The sequence below is a fragment of the Ixodes scapularis genome, unplaced genomic scaffold, assembly GCF_016920785.2.
Source record: "Ixodes scapularis isolate PalLabHiFi unplaced genomic scaffold, ASM1692078v2 PGA_scaffold11__112_contigs__length_91849675, whole genome shotgun sequence".
NCBI classification, from domain to species: Eukaryota; Metazoa; Arthropoda; class Arachnida; order Ixodida; family Ixodidae; genus Ixodes; species Ixodes scapularis.
In genome coordinates, this window is record NW_024609837.1 from 41,357,397 (window position 1) to 41,368,154 (window position 10,758).

Genomic DNA, 10,758 nt, shown 5'->3' on the forward strand with positions numbered 1-10,758 from the left:
CGACCTATAGATATAGCGCATCTCCAGGGTCTAGTCCCCGGAACCCTCCAAGTTGATCGAGTAGAACTGCTGGCCCGACGTGTACGTATACGTGGCCACCGTCAGGATCTGCAGGTCGCGCTGGCGTGCTCACAACACCTGCACACAGCGGGATGGAAAGAATGGAAACTCGGGCTACGCCGACCACTTTTTAGGTCATAGACAGCGACAGCCAATCTTGCACAAAGCGAGCGAGACTATATTAAGATGCCATCGTCGCTATGGTCTGTTTCAATTTAAGTGAGACAGCAGCCGTAGCTTCACTCCGATGAAGACCAATCAAAGACCGCCAGAAGAAGTACACTATCTCGGTGATCATCCCCTTGGCGCTTTTAGTATCTCCTACTAAGCCGATTTCACACAGAGATCCTGTGCTTTTTTGCGGCATCTTTGTAACAAAACATTACGTCATTTACAAGTTAGTATGTAATAACATTTCCAAGTTCTCCCTCAGAGAAATGGGTCTAGACGGGCAGCGAACGTACTTCTCGGGAGGTTAAATAGTTTCACTAGTTGCTCACTTAGCTGTCAGGTAAACTATGTTTTTGCCAGAGGAACAGAAACAAAACCGCGACATAATCTTCTGCCATTTCCAAATAGCTTAAAATGGCCTACAACGACTTTATGACTGGTTTTTAATTTGCACTGAACCTGAGCGCACAGAACACAGCAACTTAATTACACAATTGTTTTCTCGAATTTCGCTTTATTTTGAAAGTTATAGGCGAATTAAAATTACAAAAACAAGCAAAAAATAACCTCCTTAATGACGTCCTTGTTTGTGGCTTAGGTGGCCGTGAACTAGAGGAGAAATAGTGAGTTCAGCGAGCGCTCACGGCTGCCGCACTCTGTGTCGACGGCTCGAGAGAGCGTCATTAAAGCATGTGCTGGATAGGCTGTATGAAGCAGGCGGCCATGGCGGCAAGCATTGCATTTGCAGCACAATTAAACACTGATTTGGAATGACACTTCATTGGCCACAAACGACAGCAAACAAGGGGCAAAGGGCAGTTCAGAACGAGAGCGACTTCGCGCTGCTATACCGCCAAACGGCAAAACCGCAAACCAACCCTGCACGCCAAAGGCTTTTAGAGCACTCGGAACCGGTCGGATCCTCAAGTCTGTGTACGACCGCAGCGCTGCCGTGTACATCCGAGACCTTTCTACGCTCGCCGTTTGTCCGTGCCTGATCCCCACTACCTTTTCCTAGTATACGCCGCTTTTTTCCACCACTTGGTGGCGGGTATGTCGACGGGCCATTTCTTGTTTCCCAACTTTATAAACTGCATTTGTTTCTTTTCTGATCTAAAATACTGAAGAAACATTACTTTCGTAAATTATTAAACGGTTCGCACCATTTATACTTTGTATTTCGACTAAAAGGAAGCTTTTATCGGCTCTGACCAGTAGTAAGGCCAGGACCCAACACTTCACATATCGCGCGCTTTCGGCACCGCGGGTCGCCTCCGTAGGTGGAGGAGGTTTCCGAGTCGTCCGGTTAAAATATGACGCACTGATATCTAGTTACTCTCGCCGTGCCGCTGGCTTGGCCGAACCCCAAAAGACGTGAAAACCGCAAAAAAAAAAAAAAAAAGTTAGGCTCTTATATATGATTACAGGACCCCATTAAATGCCGAAAGTACGTCGAGCGATATTCATTGTTTGTGGTTATCACAGAGCTGATATTCTTTTAAAAAAAATTGCAGTGGCTTAGCTCGGCTATGCCAGGATATACGTAGCGTGAGCTTAGATCATTTATCCAGTTCATTAGACGACGGAACTGAACGAAGGGAATCCGTGGCGAAAGTAAACGTTCGGCCACATCGTGTAGAACCGGTAGACCTTGTGGCATGGCGGGGGTAACGATACCTATTGGTAACGCTAAAGAGTGGAATCTTCTGCTTGACGAGAAAGTTCTTGCACGTTGTACAAACCCGCGCCACGGTTTCACCCCACTCAAGCGGCGCCGCTAAACTCAACGTTTCACGCATGGCACTACCGGCGTCTGGTCATTCATGTGCCAGTCTTTCACACACGTCGCACACATATCCAAACGGACTGTTCACGAAGTCCGTCTTGAAGGTCCGAGTCGCACTAGCGCTTTCGCTAAGTTTCGCCGTATAGTCAGTCAATCGGCGAGCCTTGACGTCATCGACGGAGTCTTATTGTTTCTGCTGCTGAGATGGTTGGGCACGTCGCTCAGCCTCCTGGCGACGCCGCTTTGCTAGACGATCCTCCCTTTGCTGCGGTGTCTCCACAGCACGTTTAGCCTTCTTCCGTTCGTTCTTCCTACGCTTAAGCGCTAATTGCCAGGCAACAGCTTCGGGATCCGTTGAGTCAAGCTTCTCCGCCCTTCTGCGCCGCTGAGCAGCAACTTCGCTCTCCTTTTCCATGGCTATACCACACTGGCAAACGCCCCGCTATATGTATACCCCCACTGACACCTCTGCACATGCGCACAAAATGAGAGGCGCTATCAAGGGGCTCCAGTACAGCGTCACACTGGGCTACTGCGCAAAGGAGGCGCACAACTAGGCACGCGGTGGCGCGTGCTCAGTTGTGCGCCTCCTATGACGTCACTCCTCTGGAATGCGCAGACCGACGAGGCGCGCGCGGCGGCGGCGGCTCCGGCGCGCCAGCTGGGCGCCGTGTGACGTTACTGCTCCTCGCGCATGCGTGGCACGTCTCTCCAGGAGCCACGCGAAACTGCTCAACCTCAGCCAGTGTAACTCACGCTACAAAATAAACTTACACCACGGTGTGATGGGCACATTAAAGGCCTCCAGAAAGAACGCCCTTAAAAGGTCGGCGAACCAGCGCACGCCGATAAGAGCAAGATGACTTGCTAATTCGCAGTATTGAAAGGAGTTCGTTATGAAGGCCTTTAAAGGGATACTACAACCGAATTTCGGAGCTTATTTCTTCATCTATTCGTGTTCAAGGGAGCAGTATCCCATCAGACACACCAATTTCTTGTTCAAAAAGCCATGAAAAGGAATTTTAGACCGAATTAAACGGTTAGCAAAGAGCACCTGGCGGATGTCGATAACGCCTTGTTTGTAATGCCCGTCTAGGAACCTTCACAGGTGACAATAACTGTCTTGCCTCCGGCCACCACGAGAGAAGAAAGGAAGGAGGAACCTCACTGAACTTGAGACTCTCTTTTGTGTGTCGCAGACATCGGTATTCTCCCTCTACAAGATTATAAAAGATTATCCCTTCACTCAAAATTTGTACAAAAGCCGCTTTAAGGTTAGCTGCGGTCGCCCGATCATTGGCCTGCTTCCGCCGCTTCGATAACTAGAATGGCTAGGTCATCCTCTCGGCGTCAGCCTCGCCGCAGCTCCTCTCGTTCCGAGACAATCTACGTCACTAATGCGGCAGATGTCACGTTTCTCCATTGGCTTCTCTCCGAACGCTTGCCAGACTGCACCATTTATAACAAAAATAGACATATATCAGACTTGGAAAACAACCGTGCGATTGTCATTTACAGATATTGTGGATTATAGTCAGCCTATTTGTTAACACCACGAGTGTTTTCAAATTTCGTTGAAGTGTACCCTTAATGTGCCCGTTTGACAGCGGTATTAGACATAAAACGCAAATGTAAAGCTGAGGAAAAAATGCTTTAATCCTTGCCGTACACTTCACTATTAGTATGTCCCTTAGATTGTCATAAAACCAACCTAACCTTTTGCGCATATTTGCTTCGTTGAATTTCCATATCACACACCTCAAACACGTCAAATCAAGAAAAAAAAGACGTTAAATGAAACCGCGTTAATGGCTCGCAAGTCTAATCACGTTAGCAACACGGAATCAACAAGCACAATTATTAAAGCTCGAGATTAACGTGCGAAAATTAAATTTGTCAATGTATATAATGAAGGTATAATTAACTTAAATGCAATCCATTGCATCCTGTCGAACGCAAATAAAAGGCACGGGTATATAATTAAACCCACAACAGGAACTTCGCAAGATAAATGGCCTCTGCAGTTCTTGTGGAGTGAAAATATGGCAAAAAATGAAAGTTAATATGTACGTTGGCTCTAAAAATATTTTTTGTAAGAGTCAAAAATATAAAACATTGAACGATATAATTACATCAAATAGGATTCTACCTAGTTCACCTCCTTCAGAAGACAGCGAACATGGCACTGCGAACTAGTACCGCGGCAACATGCACGCACGTGAACCATCGATTTTATTAAATTGCCAACGACGTCACAGGACGTCAGCGCCAATGCCGTCAGCGCGCAAAAGCGTTCGGCCATCGATTACACAAGCAATGCCTGCGCAGCCGGCGAGCAAGGACCGCTATAATATGACGCGATATTAAACGCTCCGTTTATAAGAACTCTGGTTAGCGTGATTTACTCTATCTTGAACCATTGGGTTGGTTTTAGCACAAATGTTATATTACTTATCGTTTTAACAAGAAAGAGACTAAAGCTAGTCGCCAGAAAACAAAAATCAAAATTACCAGTGATTAATAGATGTCTTCCTTGTTTCTTTTTTTTTTTTCCGGGAAAAATGTTTAAACGAAGTTATCTAAATATAAGCTAAACATCATCAAAGCGAGTCTTACTGCATACAATATCGTCCCCCTTTCGTGTTTAGTTCGGTCTGACAGTGTTTTTTTTTTATTTTTATGTGTGTAGAGATGATATTCCTTCCCAATCTTGCCAAACTGAACTTAAAAAAAACAAAAACAAAAAAAAGACCTATTCTTGCACAGTTTTATGATATAACCTTACATTTTGAATTATTGGTTCGTTAATTTATTCAACAAATAAGGTGGTATCTACTTAAATATTTCTGTAGAAGTATATTTATTTTTAATATTTTTGTATTATTTTCAGTTCAAGCCCCTTACTAGTAGGCCACTAAGTTCCGCAAGGAATTGTTAAATTGCGATGCACAATAGGCCAATAACCATAAGCCTGGTCAGTAAACAGCATGTTCCTTACACTCTCATCATCTTGTAAAAACTATCTCTGGTGAAACCTAATAATCTCGATTGTACTTGCTCGCGTGGGGTGTGGCTCGGGGAGACGACACCTCACACACCGGACTGTGGCAAAAACCAGCGTGATATTAACCGAACGGCTCTGCAGAGATAGAAATCAGACATCAAGGCTCAATCTTTGTCAGGCCGTGGATAAGTTCCCCGGAGGGGGCTGAGCGGGACATCAATGTCCACAACACTTCTCCTCCTTTGCACAGACGAGGCAACCCGACATGGTAGGGCCGATACTTTCCTTTTTCCGCCTTCCACGCTAGAACTGTCGCCGACTCATAATTTCAATCTATGACGAGCGCCGAGCAGAGACAGCACCTCTTTCCTTCTGCATGTCGTTTCAGTTGTTGTTGCACACTTGTTGGGCGACCGGCACCGTTCTATTACGTTACTGCATCCCCAGAAATCTGTGCCATCGCATGCTAGCGCCATCTCTTGGCGGATTATGGCAACGCTCCCATAGAAGCAATGTATTAAATATAGAAATACGGCAATATTTGCTCAACATCACATTTTTTCAGATTTGCCATGCTACCCGTCCAATCTCTGACACGATCCAATCCTTCCGCAAAAAAGTCAAGATTACAGCGCATAAACTGCAGGTTCCTCATTCGAGTAAATTATTTGATGCATAGCCACTATGGGTGGTATCAGGTTTGATCGGTTTTTAAAATATATTATTAGGTGAGTGAAATAAATTTTAATTTTATATTATAAATACAACCCTCCCCCAATCATATGACAAAGTTTCGTGATTTGTATCATATTTTGTAATGCGTAGAAAAAACATCCTTCTGGGGCACCTCTCCCAAACGTGCCACACAAAGTAATTTTCAAACCTCCCTAATTTAAAAATACAGAAAGATACGAGATTTGCCATATAACTGCGACAAGGCAAAAACATCCAGGAAGCGTAGTGTACGCTCTGTCTTCTCTCAAACTTATTTGGTCGGGTTCCTGAGACCAGTTTGTCGAATCAGGCGCATAATCGATCAGCCAGCTGTTCAGAATCGTTTCCTGCATTCTGCTGCTGGGATCACTAAACTACCAAACAAAGAAAGCAACTATTTGTTTTTTCATTTAGAAATTTTATCATGGCTAAGAAAAGGTATAGAAATATTGTTATTAATCATTAAGAAATTATTGATCTTGGCGAAGCTACATTTAAGGCAAATAAAGTGGGAATATTGAGTGATTATTTGGCAAGGAAGCTGACTGTACCTGATGGTCTCTTCATGACACGTCAAGCACATAAATTCAAAATATCAAGTAAAAAACATGTCGGTCGATCTAGCGAGGAGAACATTGGAAAATGAGAACTACGTAACGTCCTCGCCCGAACGCCATTCCCATCGAGGAGGTTTATTTTCAAGGATATGCAGTTGTACCATGATTGATTTGATGGACTTAAATTTTATAATTTTTCCCAGTTAAAGACCCGAATGTTCTAAACAAGTTCCTTGTGGATGAGCGGAGGCCCAAATTTGAAAAGTTGGACGAAGCCGTCAAAACGGAAAAACCAGGTCTAGTTTGAAGCGGTTTTTCTCAAGACAGATTTATTTCCAAGTATTTGCCATGGCACCAGCATGTAGTAGAGGGATGAAAATGATATATTTCGCCCAAAATGGGTGCATGAGCCGTGCTCCAAAAGTTCCCTGTGAAGGCGCGGGTGCTCAAACTTTAAAAATGGGACGAAACCGTCGAAACGGAAAAACCAGGTCCACTTCGGAGCGGTTTTTCTCAAGACAGATTTCTTTCCAAATATTTGCCATGGTACTAGCATGTAGTAGAGGGGAGAAAATTATATATTTCGCCCAGAATGGGTGCATGAGCCGTGCTCCAAAAGTTCCCTGTGAAGGCGCGTGTGCTCAAACTTTAAAAATGGGACGAAACCGTCGAAACGGAAAAACCAGGTCCACTTCGGAGCGGTTTTTCTCAAGACAGATTTCTTTCCAAATATTTGCCATGGTACTAGCATGTAGTAGAGGGGAGAAAATTATATATTTCGCCCAAAATGGGTGCATGAGCCGTGCTCCAAAAGTTCCCTGTGAAGGCGCGGGTGCTCAAACTTTAAAAATGGGACGAAACCGTCGAAACGGAAAAACCAGGTCCACTTCGGAGCGGTTTTTCTCAAGACAGATTTCTTTTTAAATATTTGCCATGGTACTAGCATGTAGTAGAGGGGAGAAAATTATATATTTCGCCCAAAATGGGTGCATGAGCCGTGCTCCAAAAGTTCCCTGTGAAGGCGCGGGTGCTCAAACTTTAAAAATGGGACGAAACCGTCGAAACGGAAAAACCAGGTCCACTTCGGAGCGGTTTTTCTCAAGACAGATTTCTTTCCGAATATTTGCCATGGTACTAGCATGTAGTAGAGGGGAGAAAATTATATATTTCGCCCAAAATGGGTGCATGAGCCGTGCTCCAAAAGTTCCCTGTGAAGGCGCGGGTGCTCAAACTTTAAAAATGGGACGAAACCGTCGAAACGGAAAAACCAGGTCCACTTCGGAGCGGTTTTTCTGAAGACAGATTTATTTCCAAGTATTTGCCATGGCACTAGCATGTAGTAGAGGGATGAAAATTATATATTTCGCCCAGAATGGGTGCATGAGCCGTGCTCCAAAAGTTCCCTGTGAAGGCGCGGGTGCTTAAACTTTAAAAATGGGACGAAACCGTCGAAACGGAAAAACCAGGTCCACTTCGGAGCGGTTTTTCTCAAGACAGATTTATTTCCAAGTATTTGCCATGGCACCAGCATGTAGTAGAGGGATGAAAATTATATATTTCGCCCAGAATGGGTGCATGAGCCGTGCTCCAAAAGTTCCCTGTGAAGGCGCGGGTGCTCAAACTTTAAAAATGGGACGAAACCGTCGAAACGGAAAAACCAGGTCCACTTCGGAGCGGTTTTTCTCAAGACAGATTTATTTCCAAATATTTGCCATGGCACTAGCATGTAGTAGAGGGATGAATATTATATACTTTGCCCAAAATGGGTGCATGAGCCGTGCTCCAAAAGTTCCCTGTGAAGGCGCGGGTGCTCAAACTTTAAAAATGGGACGAAACCGTCGAAACGGAAAAACCAGGTCCACTTCGGAGCGGTTTTTCTCAAGACAGATATATTTCCAAGTATTTGCCATGGCACTAGCATGTAGTAGAGGGATGAAAATTATATATTTCGCCCAGAATGGGTGCATGAGCCGTGCTCCAAAAGTTCCCTGTGAAGGCGCGGGTGCTTAAACTTTAAAAATGGGACGAAACCGTCGAAACGGAAAAACCAGGTCCACTTCGGAGCGGTTTTTCTCAAGACAGATTTCTTTCCAAATATTTGCCATGGCACTAGCATGTAGTAGAGGGATGAAAATTATATATTTCGCCCAGAATGGGTGCATGAGCCGTGCTCCAAAAGTTCCCTGTGAAGGCGCGGGTGCTTAAACTTTAAAAATGGGACGAAACCGTCGAAATGGAAAAACCAGGTCCACTTCGGAGCGGTTTTTCTCAAGACAGATTTATTTCCAAATATTTGCCATGGCACTAGCATGTAGTAGAGGGATGAAAATTATATACTTCGCCCAGAATGGGTGCATGAGCCGTGCTCCAAAAGTTCCCTGTGAAGGCGCGGGTGCTCAAGCTTTAAAAATGGGACGAAACCGTCGAAACGGAAAAACCAGGTCCACTTCGGAGCGGTTTTTCTCAAGACAGATTTATTTCCAAGTATTTTCCATGGCACTAGCATGTAGTAGAGGGATGAAAATTATATATTTCGCCCAGAATGATTGCATGAGCCGTGCTCCAAAAGTTCCCTGTGAAGGCGCGGGTGCTCAAACTTTAAAAATGGGACGAAACCGTCGAAACGGAAAAACCAGGTCCACTTCGGAGCGGTTTTTCTCAAGACAGATTTATTTCCAAGTATTTGCCATGGCACTAGCATGTAGTAGAGGGATGAAAATCATATATTTCGCCCAGAATGGGTGCATGAGCCGTGCTCCAAAAGTTCCCTGTGAAGGCGCGTGTGCTCAAATTTGAAAAGTAGGGCGAAACCGTCAGTACTGAAAAACCAGGTCCACTTTGAAGCGTTTTTTTTTTTTCAAAATATAGTTATTTTCACGTATTTGCCATGATACCAGCATGTAGTAGAGGGATGAAAATTATATATTTCGCGTCGTCCACCACTTGAGTATAGAGAGACCAAGGTTCGAGGAGATATCATAGAAACAACATCTGAGCGGATGAACACTGAAACCTTTCAGACTCGCCAAACTGCTTGGCCCATGGACAACACGACAACGCCCAACGAGCCTTCGAAGCAATTCTAAAAGCGCAACCTGCGCGCGTGCGTGCATCGTGTATGCGGACGCGAAGTGATAAGCCTAGCTATGTTTTTTCTTTAACACTAACTTTGATCTCCGCTTTCCTAACAAAGTAGCCAAACCCTCAGTCTTTGTTCAATAAAACGGTGGCCGGAAGCGTACTGCTGTAGAAAATTATGTTAGCCCTGGAATAAAGAGCATTGAGAAAGAAACGGGTATTACTCTGCCTCAGTCACAAATGTACAGAAAGGTACTTCACGAACCTCGGAACCAAACCAACACAGAGAGTGCGCCACGTGATCAGACGGTATTGCGCAGCAGTGCGAAAAATGTAAAGTCATGTGGCACGCTCACCGGGCTGGGTTGGCTGGGATGAATCGTAACGTTTGCTGCGGTTCATTGAAGAGAAAAATTAGATATAGCTATAAATAAGAAATTATAAACCAAATCGTGTAGGAGATTCTCATGGAACTCGCAGCATTTTGCACCGTCTTTTATGGCGTAAACGCTTCTTCGTTAAAGGGGTCTGGAACTGTTATGGAACTTCTATGAATCTTTGTCGACTTCCCTGAGGTCCTTTATATGGCTTCTTCCGTGAGTGCTTTTTTGGAATTCTGAAGATGCTCCGGAAGGGTACTGCGGGGGGATCACGTAGTGGTCGACGGTCACGCGTGACCCCACGGATCATGGGCACTTGACCGTGCGACCAGCAGGTTCGTTATTTCTAGTGTGGCTACGTGGTGGACGAAAACCGATGGGCCATGGTCACGTGACCCCCACCCACAAACAAACGACGCTTACGCATGAACATGTGGCCAGCAAAAGTGCGCTATTATCAGTATTGTCAGGTTGCTTCCGACTCAGTCACGCGACCATGTTTGGCCATCAAAGGTGCGCTATTTCTTATGTGGTCACGTGGTGGACGGGACCCCACGGACTATGGTCACGTGACCTCAGTGACGATGGACAGGTGATCCCTTATGATCATGATCACGTGTCCGTGCGACCACCGAAGGTGCGATATTATATGTGGTTGCAACCACCACCCCCTCGACAGACCGACCGACGTGAAAACTGAGAAAGGTTTTTTAACTTTATGATGTGTGAGGGCAGACATTAACATAAGCTCACGACGTTTTTGTTAGAGTATTTTAAGGCCTTCAGGAACACAGGCTCTAATCATTGTAGTGAGGTCATGCTATATGATCAAATTTTAACGACTGTGTCTGTTTAAAGCAATTAACGGAATAGGACCGAAGAATTGCATACTTCAGGAATATATCGCATATTTACTCGAATTAGTTTTTATACTAGACCTCGGCGTTTGGACAAAATCAAAGATTCGGGAGTTCCGCTCGTTTCAGCTGAATTTACTGTGGAGTTATA

The 10,758-nt window shown here is 44.9% G+C and overlaps 1 pseudogene; it reads right to left on the minus strand.

Moving 5' to 3' along the window:
- Positions 1-1,790: 1,790 nt before the first annotated feature.
- On the minus strand, positions 1,791-2,432 carry LOC115319888 (annotated as a pseudogene).
- Between the last annotated feature and the right edge of the window lie 8,326 nt (positions 2,433-10,758).